Source organism: Lithobates pipiens, unplaced genomic scaffold, assembly GCF_037356315.1.
Source record: "Lithobates pipiens isolate NorthernLeopardFrog02 unplaced genomic scaffold, aLitPip1_a1.2 Scaffold_37, whole genome shotgun sequence".
NCBI classification, from domain to species: Eukaryota; Metazoa; Chordata; class Amphibia; order Anura; family Ranidae; genus Lithobates; species Lithobates pipiens.
This window is the reverse complement of record NW_027507825.1, coordinates 21,529,404-21,543,987: the sequence shown is the minus strand read 5'-3', so window position 1 is coordinate 21,543,987 and position 14,584 is coordinate 21,529,404.

Below are 14,584 nucleotides of genomic sequence, written 5' to 3'. Positions count from 1 at the left end.
CGTACGTGGCATTAGAGTCTCACCCTGACCTTGACAATGGTACTGCTCATTCTAAGGACTCATGTAGAGCACACTTTAAACTCAAGTCTGTACTCTTCTATTTACTTTACTGAGGCAATGTGGATTACCAGTTAAAAGAAGCATTTGACCTTCCTACCTTTATCTTGTAGTTGTTTTGGCACAGCAGGTCCTCCTAAGATCCATTCATATTGCAGAAAAGGTAGGTCAAACTAAGCTACCCTGCTGGATTTAGTGTTTGTTTGTATGAGTTTGACTATTGCTATGTTCGGATGGAAAATGCTGCGTACACCGACAAACCCCTTTTTTTGCTCTTACTTTCTAATGCCGGGTACACATGATCGGAATTCCGGCCAGAAAAAGACCGATAAGAGCTTTTCATCGTAGGTAGGCTCCATCGGAATTTAGCTGTTTCCGCCAGCCAAAAATTGATAGTATGTTCTCAATTTTCCCGACGGAAAAACTTTCTATCGGTAATTCCGATCGTGTGTATGCAATTCCGACACACCAAAAATCACGCATGCTCAGATTCAACTACGAGACGGAAGCTATTGGCTACTGGCAATTGAACTTCCTTTTTCTAGTCCCGTTGTACGTGTTGTACGTCACCGCGTTATAAACGATCGGAATTTGATGTGACCATGTGTAGGCAAGACAGCTTGAGCCGAATTCCGTCAGAAAAACCATCAGAGCTTTTTTCTATGAGAATTCCGATCGTGTGTACGCGGCATTAGAACTTGAATAGTAGCACCACCCTACAAGATCAGGTTATCCTGAATTCAACAATAACCATTACTTATGTGATTTTGTTTTTTTTCTTTCAAACACAATTGTAGTCATTATTATACATAAAGATTTAAAAAAAAAAAGAGAAAAAGAGAAAGAAAACGAGAAGCACATGCTAATTATCTGGAGTATCATTTGCAGCCTAAAATATCTCTCAGCCAAAATCTTTTAATCATAAGATTAGGGTAGCTTGCCAGTCTTTTGCATCATTTAATCCACAAGAGTCTGTTCTAGACAATTACAATTGATTTTCGCGGCCAACTTTTTAAGCTTTAAGATAACTTATTTCATAAATGTATCTCCTTAAACTAAATTGTCTCAGCTTTAGTAGGAGAACATGCAGTGAAAGCTTCATATCTCCATAGAAAAAGAAATGATTGTTATAGGTTGCAAATAGAGTTTCAACAATGCAGAATGGTCTGTAACTATACCCATTACCACACCATGTGACCTAGTGATAATAAATACCTTCATCTGTTACACCGTTTCCTTTTGTCATTGAGCCACTCCACCGAGAGAATAGCAACCAAATGGCAGCACTCTTCTATGTGATGCAGCTACGGAGAGAAGTATTTTAGCCTTGGAGGAGAAAGGAAAGTATTTTTATCTTGTCTTTATCTTTAAGGGCACTTTCACATTCGGGCGTTGTGGGTGACAGCGGTTTTCGGCGGCTAGCGGGGCGCTTTTAACCCGCGCTAGCGGGCGGAAAAGAATTAAAAGCGTTGTTGCAGTGGCGCTTTCCCAGAACTTTAGCGGCGCTGCCCATTGATTGTAATGGGCAGGGGCGCTATAGGAGCAGTGTATACACCGCTCCTAAAGCTCCTCAAAGATGCTGCTTGCAGGACTTTTTTTGGCGTCTTGCTAGCACACCGCTATTAAAATTTATCCGAAGTTACGAATTACAGTGCCTGAAAAATAACGAATGCTCTTCTAAACAAATGGAACATAACAAATTAATAATAATAAATAATAATAAAATGTTTTATTATTATTTATTATTATTAATTCGTTCCATTTGTTTAAATGTGGCATTCGTTATTTTGGATAATTTGTAACGTTGGATAAATTTGTATTCGTTACATTCACTAATTGAAAAATTTGAAAGGAAACTAATTATAAAAGGTCAGTTATTATTAGTTAGTTCGTTATTATTTTGGATTTGTGAATTTTTCGGTTTTCGTTCTTTTTCAAATTTTTTGATTTTTGTTCCTATTTTCTGATTTTAAATAATTTTCTGATTTACGAATTTTTGGATTTTCGTTCTTTCAAATTTTCAGATTTCCGTTCATATTTTAGTATTTTCTAATTTTCGGATTTTTGAAATTCGAAATCTTACAAATTATAAAACTAATGAATACTGCATCTAAACCAGGGGTAGGGTGTCTGTCGAATGTTCTAAGAAGATTCGACGGAGCAGCTAAACTGTACGACGCCGCAATCGTACATTTCCAGTCGAATGTTCCGCCTACAAACTATAGTAGAATTCTAATGTTGTATGACACTAGTAATAATTATATTTATTAATTATTATTACTATTATGGGCGGAGCATTTGACCATAAATGTCCGCTCGCAGCGACTGCTGCGTCAAATCTTCATGTCGAATCTTTTCTCCCTATGTCGAATAATCTTGGACTAATAGAGTTAGGTTAGGCCCATTCGACCTTTTTTTGCTATTGTCTCTATAATGTCGAATCTTTTCTCTCTATACTAAATCTTTTCTCTCTATACCAAATCTTTTCTCTCTCTGTCGAATCTTTTCTCTCTATGTCAAATCTTTTCTCTCTATGTCAAATCTTCCCTTTCTATGGAATCTTTCCTCTCTGTCGAATCTTTCCTCTCTGTCGAATCTTTCCTCTCAATGTCAAATCTTTTCTCTCAATGTCAAATCTTTCCTCTCTATGGAATCTTTCCTCTCTGTCGAATCTTTCCTCTCAATGTCAAATCTTTTCTCTCTATGTCGAATCTTTTCTCTCTATGTAGAATATTATTGGACTAATAGAGCTAAGGTTAGGCACATTTGACCACAGGTTTGATGGACACAGAACGCTATTGTCAGCGTCATGTTGAATCTCCTATCTATATAGAACTGTTGTCACAACAAAAACGAAAATAAAGCATTTGTTTATGTCGGATCTTTCGGGTTTTCGGATTCTGTACGTTCGTTATCGTTTGTTAAAATGAAAATACCCGGAATTTGGACGAAAATGCATTCAGGCGAAAACGAATGCACGTGTCTACTGTGTAGCGTGCAGTGCATTGCAGGGCATTTGGTGGGGCGAATACCCGCCAAACGTCCTGCAAATTCAGGTGCTCCCCCGAACGGGGCGAACAGCCAATGTTCGGCCGGAACTCATGCTCGGGCCGAACCCTTCGCCCAACACTAGTAAATACAAGTACTGGTGTTTACAGGCGCATACTCACATATGGCGTATTCTGTCAATACAGTCTTTTGAGCAGACTTACACACCAGCTGAGGTTCCCAGGCACAGCAAATACAGGAGTCTTTATGCCGTGCGTTTATATGCCTGTATTTATATCCTTGAGCAGGAGCCCTAAATTGCTGAAAAAAGCTTGCTAGCTTTGAGCTGTGACGATGAGGTATACTTAGGGGATTTTTTTTAAAAGAACGAAAAGAAAATTAGTTGGGACTTTAAATGAGGAATACAGTTGCCGTTCGAGTCCCCTCCTCCATCCCGGTTCAATATATAAATAGAAGAGCATAGCTAGTGGGACTTTTCCATGAAGCCCACGGGAGCAATGAAATAAATTGGATCAAAAGTAGTTTTAATTCATTCGAATTGTTATAAAATATTCGTATCAATTGATTCCATTTTGCTATATATTAATATTTTTATATTTTTACAGGTATACAATTCATAAAAAAATATTGCACATTGATTAAACATTCCAACAAGGAGTTGGTACATATATTATCAGATACAAGCAATAATTGAAACATGATTTTGTATAATGGAATTATACATTATACATTAATGGAATTAATGACTATACAGATATCGCAAAAGAGCCACAAAAATAAAATGCCCTTACCACGGTTTTGCTCCTGATGATAGGCTATAAGGCCTTGAAATGCGTAGAGCTAACAACAACCGCGTGTACATACGTATGAATCCTTCTGATCATCGTTCCTTCTTTATTTGTTTCTTTTTTCTTTTTATTTCTATTTTAATTTTATTTTTGTGGCTCTTTTTTGCGATATCTGTATAGTCATTAATTCCATTATACAAAATCATGTTTCAATTATTGCTTGTATCTCATAATATATGTACCAACTCCTTGTTGGAATGCTTAATCAATGTGCAATATTTTTTATGAATTGTATACGTGTAAAAATATTAATATATAGCAAAATGCATGGAATCAATTGATACGAATATTTTATAACAATTCGAATGAATTAAAACTACTTTTGATCCAATTTATTTCATTGCTCCCGTGTGCTTTATGGAAAAGTCCCGCTAGCTACGCTCTCCTATTTATATACTTAGGGGATGTTCAGCACAATGCAGGTAATGTCCTCATCCAGCATTAAGAATAATTTTTGAAAACCTTAGGAAATTGAAAATGATTCTGTTATCCAATGGCAACCAATTAGGCCCCTGCTGTCTGTCCTCTGCCTGGAACATAAAAGTTCCAGTTTGTTATGGGTTTTACAGGTTCTTTTTTTTAATAAGCCCCAAAATATATACCGTATATATATATTTTTTTTCGTATAAGAGTGAACTTGTCAGTTTTTTGTTTTTTTTTGCCCTTTAATGAGAGATGAGCGGCCAATATTTTTGTGCAAGACATTTTTCCGCATAGAATAAAGATGAACTGATTCCTCCTTTTCAACATTTACCCGTATTGTGATTTAAAGCCGGGGGGGGGGGGGGGGGAAGAGTGTCTTTCCTAATGCTTCAGCACTTCCCTAATCTCTCCAATCAGCCGCCCATTACCCTCTCTTGGAAATCCATCAGTAATCTCAGCGCTGAAAAGAAATTTTGACGTCTGTTCTGCCTGCTGCCCTTGTGTCTAATAGAAGGAGTCTGGAGATATAGATTTAATCAGGAGATATGCAAACCATTGATTTTTTCCTTTTTATTAAAGCAGAATGAGCATCTGATCAATAGTATTGATCCATAGGAACTCAAAAGAACTCGTTTCACAGTCCTGAGGATCCTGTTTTGTTTGAACAGGTCACACACACACGCTGCAATATACTGCTGTGATAGGGCTACTAAACCTACAACATACATTGCTTTACATTAAAGGAGACCTGAAATCATATTTTTTTAGGCTTTCATGCATGTTAAAGTTATACTAAACCCACAACAGTAATGCCCTGTAAACGCGGTCGGATTATATGACGGAAAAGGGTCCGATCGGATTATATTGTGGGAAAATCTGATCGTGTGTGGGCTCTATTGGACTTTTTCCGTCGGAAATTTCGACGGAAAAAAATTTGAGAGCAGGATCTCAAATTTTCGGTCCAAAAAATCAGATCGGACGTTTTCCGCTCGTTTGTAGAGAATTTCCGATCTGACAAAGTGCCACGCATGCTCAGATCAAATTACGAGACTAAAGCTATTGGCTACTAGCCTCAACGTAGTCCCGACGTAAGGAACGAACGATCGGATTTTCCGACAACTTTGTCCGACCGCGTGTATGCAACACCAGTTTAGGACAAAATCCGTCGGAAAAAAACTGACGGATTTTGTGGTCGGAATGTCCGACCGTGTGTACAGGGCATAAAACTAGTCTGTATATGCAGTAAAGCATGCTTGTTATATTTCCTTTGAAAAAGCCACGGGGTTGTGACGCAACGCGTCAGGGAGGAGCCAGGTGTCACGATCGTCAAATGACCGGAAGTTCATTTGTTTACACGCAAGTTCCGAGTTTGATATGTAAGTGTGGATATTATTTAAATAAAATCTATATTTTAATACTACACTATCGGAGCCCCCCCCCCTCTCTCTTTTGCTTACATTTCTATGAGATTGTTTTCGCTGTGGTGATTACCTGAGTGAACGAGGGTTGGAAAGAATATCAGGGCATTCACAGCGCTATATGACCCTAAGGGGTTCAGATGTGAGGTGAGAGGCTGGGGGGAAATAAGGGGTGCACTGAGCACTGAAGGTTACTGCTAATGGTGGATGGTCTCTATTTCGGTGGATGTTGTCATTTAGAGTTTCACTGCATGAAGACCTGATGAATTTGGACTATTATAATTCATTCACTTTGAGCAGCACGTTTGTTTGATTGTGATCAAGGACTTCTATTTATTTATTTAGGAATTTTTTGGACACATTGGTAGCACTATCTATTTAGAGTTTTTTGCATGGCATATTCATTTGCACTGTATTATTGCACTTTTTTTGAATATTGCACTTTATTTAATATTGCAGTTTGCTTATATAGCACATTTTTTATTGGTATTAATGTAGGCTTATTCTCATTATTTATTTATCAGATAGGTAGCGCCACATAATTCATTTAATATTTTTCACTCACCAGTGTAGAGATCACTATATATGCTGGCAGCTTCCTTTAGTTTGATTAGTTTAGTATTATTCACCAGGGTAATTGGTGTTAGGCTAGTAGTAATAGGCTGTGCGCAATAGTACTTTCCTCTTCATGCTTGTTATATTCACTGTGGAATCCAAGAGGTTAATCCTCCTCATTATGTAAAAAAAGGGCTGTTTGATCCTGTCTTCCCTGATCCTCCGCTTCTTCCACTGTCCCCAATCCATCTCCCGATAGTACAGAGCCTCGGGGGCACTCCGCACATGATCAGTTTAGTGTGTATTGCTAGAGATTTTTTTTCTTGTTTTGGGGGCAGGTTTCCTGATATCCTGGCCTGTTCTGAAGTAAGCTGATCCCTGGCTTCCTGACTCCCTGGCTTGTCTGACTATCCATTCCGGTACATGTGATCCGCGCTGTCCAGACAAAGGGTCAGGGGTCCTGCAGTCTCATAGGAGAGTCAGGGAAGAATGGAAACTCCTCCTACAAGCTTTAACCAGACACTAATAGAAGTCACAAGTCTGCTATATACTGCTAAAAAGCTATTTAGCCATTTATATTTACTAAAAGAATTGCATTTCCATGTTCTGTGCACTGTGGGAGACCAGATATAGTGAATGTAGGGTCCTGGGTTTTGTAACACTTTGAACAATGTGTAGGTGTAACATTTCAAAGTATTTATTACCTATCGCAGAGAACATAGTATTACCATTGACAAGGCCTTCATCTCCCTTTTCTCAGAAGGACAGAGCTATCTTTGTTTCCGCATCATTCAGGGTCACATCTATTTCTTGGAATAAAATATTTCCCCTTTATAGTACAATCATGTAAATCCTGGTGTAACCTGTGTACAGAAATACACAATAATAACATTTTAGTCTGGAGAAGTTAAAACAATTTTTTTAATCATTATTTACACAATTTTACTTAAAGTGTATTTAAAACCAATAACATCTGCTAGATAGAAAGAGATGAAAACCCAAACTGAATAATGCCCTTGTACACACGGTCTGACTTTCCGACGACAAAATCCGTCGGATTTTTTCCAATGGATGTTGGCACAAACTTGTCTAGCATACACACGGTCGCACAAAGTTGTAGGAAAATCCGAATGTTCTGAACGTGGTGGCGTAGAACACGTACGACGGGACTATAAACGGGCCAGTAGCCAATAGCATTCATCTCGTAATTTATTCTGAGCATGCGTGGCACTCTGTCCGTCGGAATCGTCTACACACGATCGGAATTTAAATGATCGGATTTTGTTGTTGGAAAATTTTAAATCCAGCTCTCAAACTTTGTGTGTCGGAAATTCCAACTGAAAAAGTCAGATGGAGCCCACACACGATCGGATTTTCCAACAGCGCGATCTGATCGCACATTTTCCGTCGGAAAGTCCGACCGTGTGTACGGGGCATAAGGCTAGGTTAACAGTTGACAGCAGCATATGTAAATGGACCCAATAGTGACTGTCCCACCAGGCATATGTGGATAATTCTCGATAGCCTTGCTCGTATCGCGGTGATCATACTTGCAGTGTTTCAGTCTGACATACTGCAACACCGCACAACCACATGATCAGCCGTGTCCAATCACAGTGTAAAAAGGAAGAGCCGGTGATCGGCTTTTCCTCACTCGCGTCTGTCAGATGCGAGTAGAGGAGAGCCGATGGGCTGCACCTCTAAAAGGGGGGGTCTGTGCTGATTGATTATCAGCACAGCCTCCCCGAGGATGCCCACAGTGGACCACCAGGGATGCTATCAGGGCCACCAGGGATATCACCACCAGGTATGCCACCCTAGACCACCAGGGATTCCAATCAGTGCCCACAGTGGGCACCACTGATTGGCAGGCATTGTTTGGCACTGATTAGCATCCATCAGTACCATTTATTAGTGTACATCAGTGCCACCTATCAGTGCCCATCACTGCCACCTATCAGTGCCCATCACTGCCACCTATCAGTGCCCATCTGTGCTGCCTACCAGTGCCCATCCGTGCAGCCTATCATTGCCCATCCGTGCAGCCTATTAGTGCCCATCCATGCCACCTATCAGTGCCCATCCGTGCCACCTATCAGTGCCCATCTGTGCCGCCTACCAGTGCCCATCCGTGCAGCCTATCAGTGCCCATCCATGCCACCTTTCAGTACCCATCTATGCCACCTATGTGTACCCATCAGGGCTGCATATCAGTGCCACCTATCAGTGCCCATCAGTGCCGCATATTAATGCCCATCATCATTGCCCATCAGTGCCACCTCTTTGGTGCCATCTCATCAGTGCCCGTCAGTGCAGCCCCATCAGTGCCCATCAGTGAAGGAGAAAACGTACTTATTTACAAATGTTTGTAACAGAAACAAAAAATTTTTTTTATTTGTTTTTAAAGTTGGTCTTTTTTTTTATTTGTTTAGCAGAAAATAAAAATCCCAGAGGTGATCAAATACCACCAAAAGAAAGCTCTATGTGTGGGAACAAAATGATACAAATGTAATTTGGGTACAGTGTAGCATAACCGCGCAATTTTCATTCAAAGTGCGACAGTGCTGAAAGCTGAAAATTGCCCTGGGCAGGAAGGTGTATAAGTGCCCCCTGGTATTGAAGTGGTTAAATGGGTGGCGTTCGGTGGGCAGTACTGACGAGGGGTATAATTCTTTCCTTGCCGTGAAGTAAAGATTTGCAGCTGCATCAGGTATACCAGCCTGTCTGGCAACCTTTGCAGCTTAATGGAGGGCATTTCGGGGGAATTGGCTAAAAATGCGACTCAACTCAAATAAGTATATCTGGAAGAGATATTATTGGCTCTTTTACACAATTAGCTTCTATTTTAGGCTCATTTCTTCTTTATAACATATTTCTGTGCTTATTGTGTTTGGAGACAGTAAAGAAGAACAGAGCCTGCCAAAGGCAGAACGGCCTCATTAAAATTCATTGCGTTGAGTGTATGCGGTGTCCAGCTCTGACATCTGGGTGTACAGACATTGTACATTTGACTTGAAAATTGGGGCACGTGCAGTTAATTACAACCTCCAGATTACTGCGAGTGGCTAGTCATTGCTCTGACCACTGATCTGCTGCATCTCAAATAATCAATGGATTTGTTTATCCTGCTTTGTCTTCCAGGAAACCACAAAAAAGATGGAGTACGGTAATATTAAACACCAGCTGAAAAATCCAATATGGAGCAATGCTTCTGATGTGCTGATCAAACCTTATCCTGCAGGATATTGTTGATGACATTGATGGCAGCGTTGGCAATGGGGAAAGAGATTCCAGTCCATGACAATCAGGTGTAAGCTTTCTTATACTAACCCGCACCCCAAAAAAATCTTTTATTTTCATCTGGTGGCCCTGCCGGTAACATACTTGCTGTTGTAGTGTAGTACTCACCATACCGTATCTATTAAAGTGGTTGTAAACCCTTTACAACCACTTTAACCTACAGGTAAGCTTAGATTGGGGATGAGCTCGGTGTTCGACACGAACATCGGCCGTTCGTCTGTTCGGCGAATTCAGAACTTTGTGGACCGTTCGCACCAAATTCATGTGGTATGAACGACCCACAATGCACTACGCCATCGTTGTGCATTGCTGGCTCATGATTGGCCAAGCATGCACTGTGACCCCGCGTGCTTGGCCAATAACAGCACCGGCAGAGAGGAGAGCCATAATTGGCCACAGGCAGGGGGTTTAATACACGCCCCACACTATATAAGGCCGCCAGCTCGGCGGCCTTGTGTAGTGTGTTCCGGCGTGCAGGGAAAGAGCAAGATAGGCAGGGACAGTGTGTTCTTTTCTCAGGCATCTGCAGGAGTTAAAGTGGGTGTTGTGTGCCTCCAGCACAGTATACACCTGTAGCTACCCTTTTTTGCTTTTGTTCTCTAATACAGGCATCTGCAGGAGTTAGTGGGTGTTGTGTGCCTCCAGCACAGTATACACCTGTATCTACCCTTTTTTGCTTTTGTTCTCTAATACATGCATCTGCAGGAGTAAGTGGGTGTTGTGTGCCTCCAGCACAGTATATACCTGTATCTACCCTTTTATGCTGGTGTCCTCTAATACAGGCATCTGTAGGAGTTAGTGGGTGTTGTGTGCCTCCAGCACAGCACAGTATACACCTGTATCTACCCTTTATTGCTGGTGTTCTCTAATACAGGCATCTGCAGGAGTTAGTGGGTTTTGTGTGCCTCCAGCACAGTATACACCTGTATCTACCATTTTTTGCTTTTGTTCTCTAATACAGGCATCTGCAGGAGTTAGTGGGTGTTGTGTGCCTCCAGCACAATATACACCTGTATCTACCCTTTATTGCTGGTGTTCTCTAATACAGGCATCTGCAGTAGTTAGTGGGTGTTGTGTTCCTCCAGCACAGTATATACCTGTATCTACCCTTTATTGCTGGTGTTCTCTAATACAGGCATCTGCAGGAGTTAGTGGGTGTTGTGTGCCTCCAGCACAGTATACACCTGTATCTACCCTTTATTGCGGGTGTTCTCTAATACAGGCATCTGCAGCCTGTACCCGAAAGTCACTCCGGGATAGATGGCGGCGTTGGAGGAGGCGAACGAGGGTCACTTCGGGGGCTTCGATCTCAGGTAAGTTATTCATAATGAGCTAGTATGCTATGCATACTAGCTCGTTATGCCTTTGCCTTGCAGGGTGTATTTTTTATTTATTTTTTCCCCGAGGCTTTACTTCCTCTTGAAGATGTGGTGTTGGCACCTTAGGACTAAAGAAAACCTTCCCACCCTCTCACCTCCATAACATAGAGGGGAGATACAGTGCCTTGAAAAAGTATTCATATCTCTTGAAATGTTCCACATTTTGTCATGTTACAACCAAAAATGTAAATTTATTTTATTGGTATTTTATGTGATTGACCAACACAAAGTGTAACATAATTGTGAAGTGGATGGAAAATGATAAATGGTTTTCAATTTTTTTTACAAATAAATATGTAAAAAGTGTGGGGTATATTTGTATTCAGCCCCCCCCCCCGAGTCAACACTTTGTAGAACCGCCTTTCACTGCAATTACAGCTACAAGTCTTTTTGAGGATGTCTCTATCAGCTTTGCACATCTAAAGAGTGACATTTTTGCCCATTCTTCTTTGAAAAAAGCTCAAGCTCTGATAGTTTGGATGGAGAGCGTCTGTGAACAGCAATTTGGGATGGAAGAACTTGACTAGCCTGCACCTGAGTCCTGAGTTGGCATGAATTAGAGTGGAGACTGTGAGCCAGGCCTTCTCATCCACAAGTGCCTGACCGCACAAATGCTCTTCTGGGAGAACGGACAAACATTCCCATAGGCACACTCCTAAACCATTTGGTCAGCCTTCCCAGAGGAGTTGAAGGAGTTGAAGCTGTTATAGCTACAAATGGTGGGCCAACTCAATATTGAACCCTACGCAGGGCTGGACTGGGACAAAAATGTGGCCCTGGACTTCATCCAGACCAGCCCACTTTAATTTTGAAAACAAGCACAAAAACAGTATATAAAACTATACATAATTGTGCAAAAAAACATAAGTAGCATAACATAAGGAGTCCTCACTAACCTCTTTTATTATTTCACTTATTCTACTCTGTATTTTTCTCATCTTTCTCACATCACTGCGTGAAGTTGAGGGGGGAGCGGTGCAGCCATTACTTTGTCATTGAAACCGGCCCACTGAGCTATCGGCCCACCGGGAAACTCCCTGTAGTCTCAATGGCCAGTACACGCCTGACCCTACAGGCTTGACAAAGAGTGAGGAACACCTTGAAACATGTAGCTACACCCCCAGGACCTCCACTGGGATCTGACACTAAGTTCCTCTGGAGTCTCCTCTTGACCAGGAAGTCCTCTGAGCTTCCTACTCCTACTAGGCTGGTGGCAATGCTGCACAGTCCCTGGACTGGATGCATCGGCCTACAGGGTTCCCTGGATGTCCTGATTTCTTATACTCTACATGCCTCCACAAACTTACTTCATGTGACTTGCCAATTCATTTTTATCATCTTCCATCCCTCTGGAGGAGCTGCATCTTGTTAAAGGAAGCTTACCGGAGTCTACCCCGACATACTCGAACCTCCTGGTTATGCATCCCAGTATTTTTTCTCTGCTATAAGTAGGTTACCCATACAATACTTGCACCATAAAGACATTTATTTTTATGTTTTAGGAAATAGAACTGAATGAGCCCCCCCATGACAGCCTACTGATATAGATCAACAAGACGGCAATGGCTTCTTCTAAGTCCCAATTACATTAAGCAAACTGAAATAGCTATTTAGGTTTCAGCCATACCTACAAGTCCTGGGCTATTTCACTATCAGTTACTATAATGTTCTCCTCAATCACACACTTGTAACAGCGCGCTGTCTATCTGGACGCATCCTCTGGCTCAATACCACCAATGCGGCTTTGATCAACGGCAAAAGGTCAGCCATATATGTCCATCCACCAAGACTTCATCTCATCTTCCGCAACAAATTTTCTTAATAGCAATTCTAAAGTAATATACTGATAATAACGGCCTTCAAAATGAGTTTTTTTTTTAAATAAGCTTTTCTTTTTTCTTTCTATTTTTGAGGAGGTCATAGAATTGGGGTAATAAACATATCCATTCCTCTGCTCTGGGCAATGAAAAGCTTGAGCCTTATCTCTTGTCATGTTTTTCAAACATTTAATAAGTGTTTTTGTAATAACAAGATTCAACCCGTCATCGTTTTAAAAAAACATATATATATATATATTATATATATATATATATATATATATAGATGAAATGTTTCAACCATCAGCGTTCTTTTATATTAAGGCCCTTCCTTTTCATTCCATCCAGTGTAAACATGTCACTTGCTCGGGGTGCTGCATTTAATTTTTCTGCAATGGTCTAAAGAAGAGGAAAAACGCAAGGTAAATGTATCCCAATGTCTAGACAAAGAGAGCAAATCTGATACAAAAAGCAGACCATACGGTACATTATTTATGGTGGTGGTGGTGAAAAGAGCTGTCATTTTTCTTTTGTTGGCTAATTCATGTTTATCCACTTTTTGGCAGGCTCGGGGCTACATGTTAAGTTGAAGAAATACTCCAGCCCATTTCTGTCTTTTGACAGGTTTTTAAGTGGCTCAAAATTCCGGCTTTAATTTTTTTTTCTTTATGACTTTTGTAATCCTAGGGCTCTTGTTATATTATATAGGTTCAGGGCCGTCTTTAAGGAAAGGCAAAAGGGACAGCTGCCCTGGGCCCTGTGATTGTTGTGGGGCCCAAAGCAGCTGCCTCATACTTGCCAACTATCCTGGTTTAAATTCTCTCGTCCCTTGAGGTTTTGGTCCTGTGCTGTGTCCCAATTTCTCAGTGTGAAGTGCTGCTACTAATGCTCTGCCCTATTGTTGTGTACAGATAACTCACCTGCAGACTCTGTGTTTACATGTAAATTACCGGCATTCATATGTATGTAGTGGCGGCATTCATATGTAAATAGCGGTGGCTGGAGGACTTGATATGTATATCATGCCCCCTGAGGTCATATCCACAGTAATCTCTAGCAACCAATCAACAAGCAGAAATCATGTGCTGTAACCTCTAGTAACTAATCAGTGAGCCGTAATGTGTGCTGTAACCTCTAGTAACCAGTCAGTGAGCGGTAATGATACACTGTAACCTAAGCATACAATCGCAATAGCTACCTGATTTGATTCAGAAAACAGATTTTGAGTCTAGCTGCTATTTATTGTATGTCTCAGAGCAGGTGGAGATAAAAACTGCATGGGGGGGCCCCAAGAAAAGTTTTGCCCAGGATCCAATCAGTATTAAAGACGGCCCTGTATAGGTTCAGGTTGTACAATCCCTAGTGCAAAAAGACTACTGCGCCTCTAGAGACCGGAATTGCGTCTCACTGGCACCCCCTGATGATGCGGTTCTGCTGGAAGTCTCATCACTTCAACCGGCTGGAACGCACAAGCCCCGCCCCTTCGCATCTGCCGAGAACGGCCGGTTGAGCGTCTCTCACCCGCCGGCCGCACTGTGGGGGGACAAAAAAAGGGGGAGAATCACCAGGGGTCCAGCTCTCCTGAGATAACGGCAGCAGGTGGACAGGCATCCTGCTCTTCTCCAGTAGGCCAGAGGGATACCTAGGCAGGAGGAGGCCAACGCCAGGTGCTCTTCCCAGGACAGCCCTGAGACATGGAGCTCCCTTAGTTCCTCTAATCTGACCATGTGTACAAGGCATAAGAGTGAGGACACCCAGGGGCAGCACAGCACCGCCCA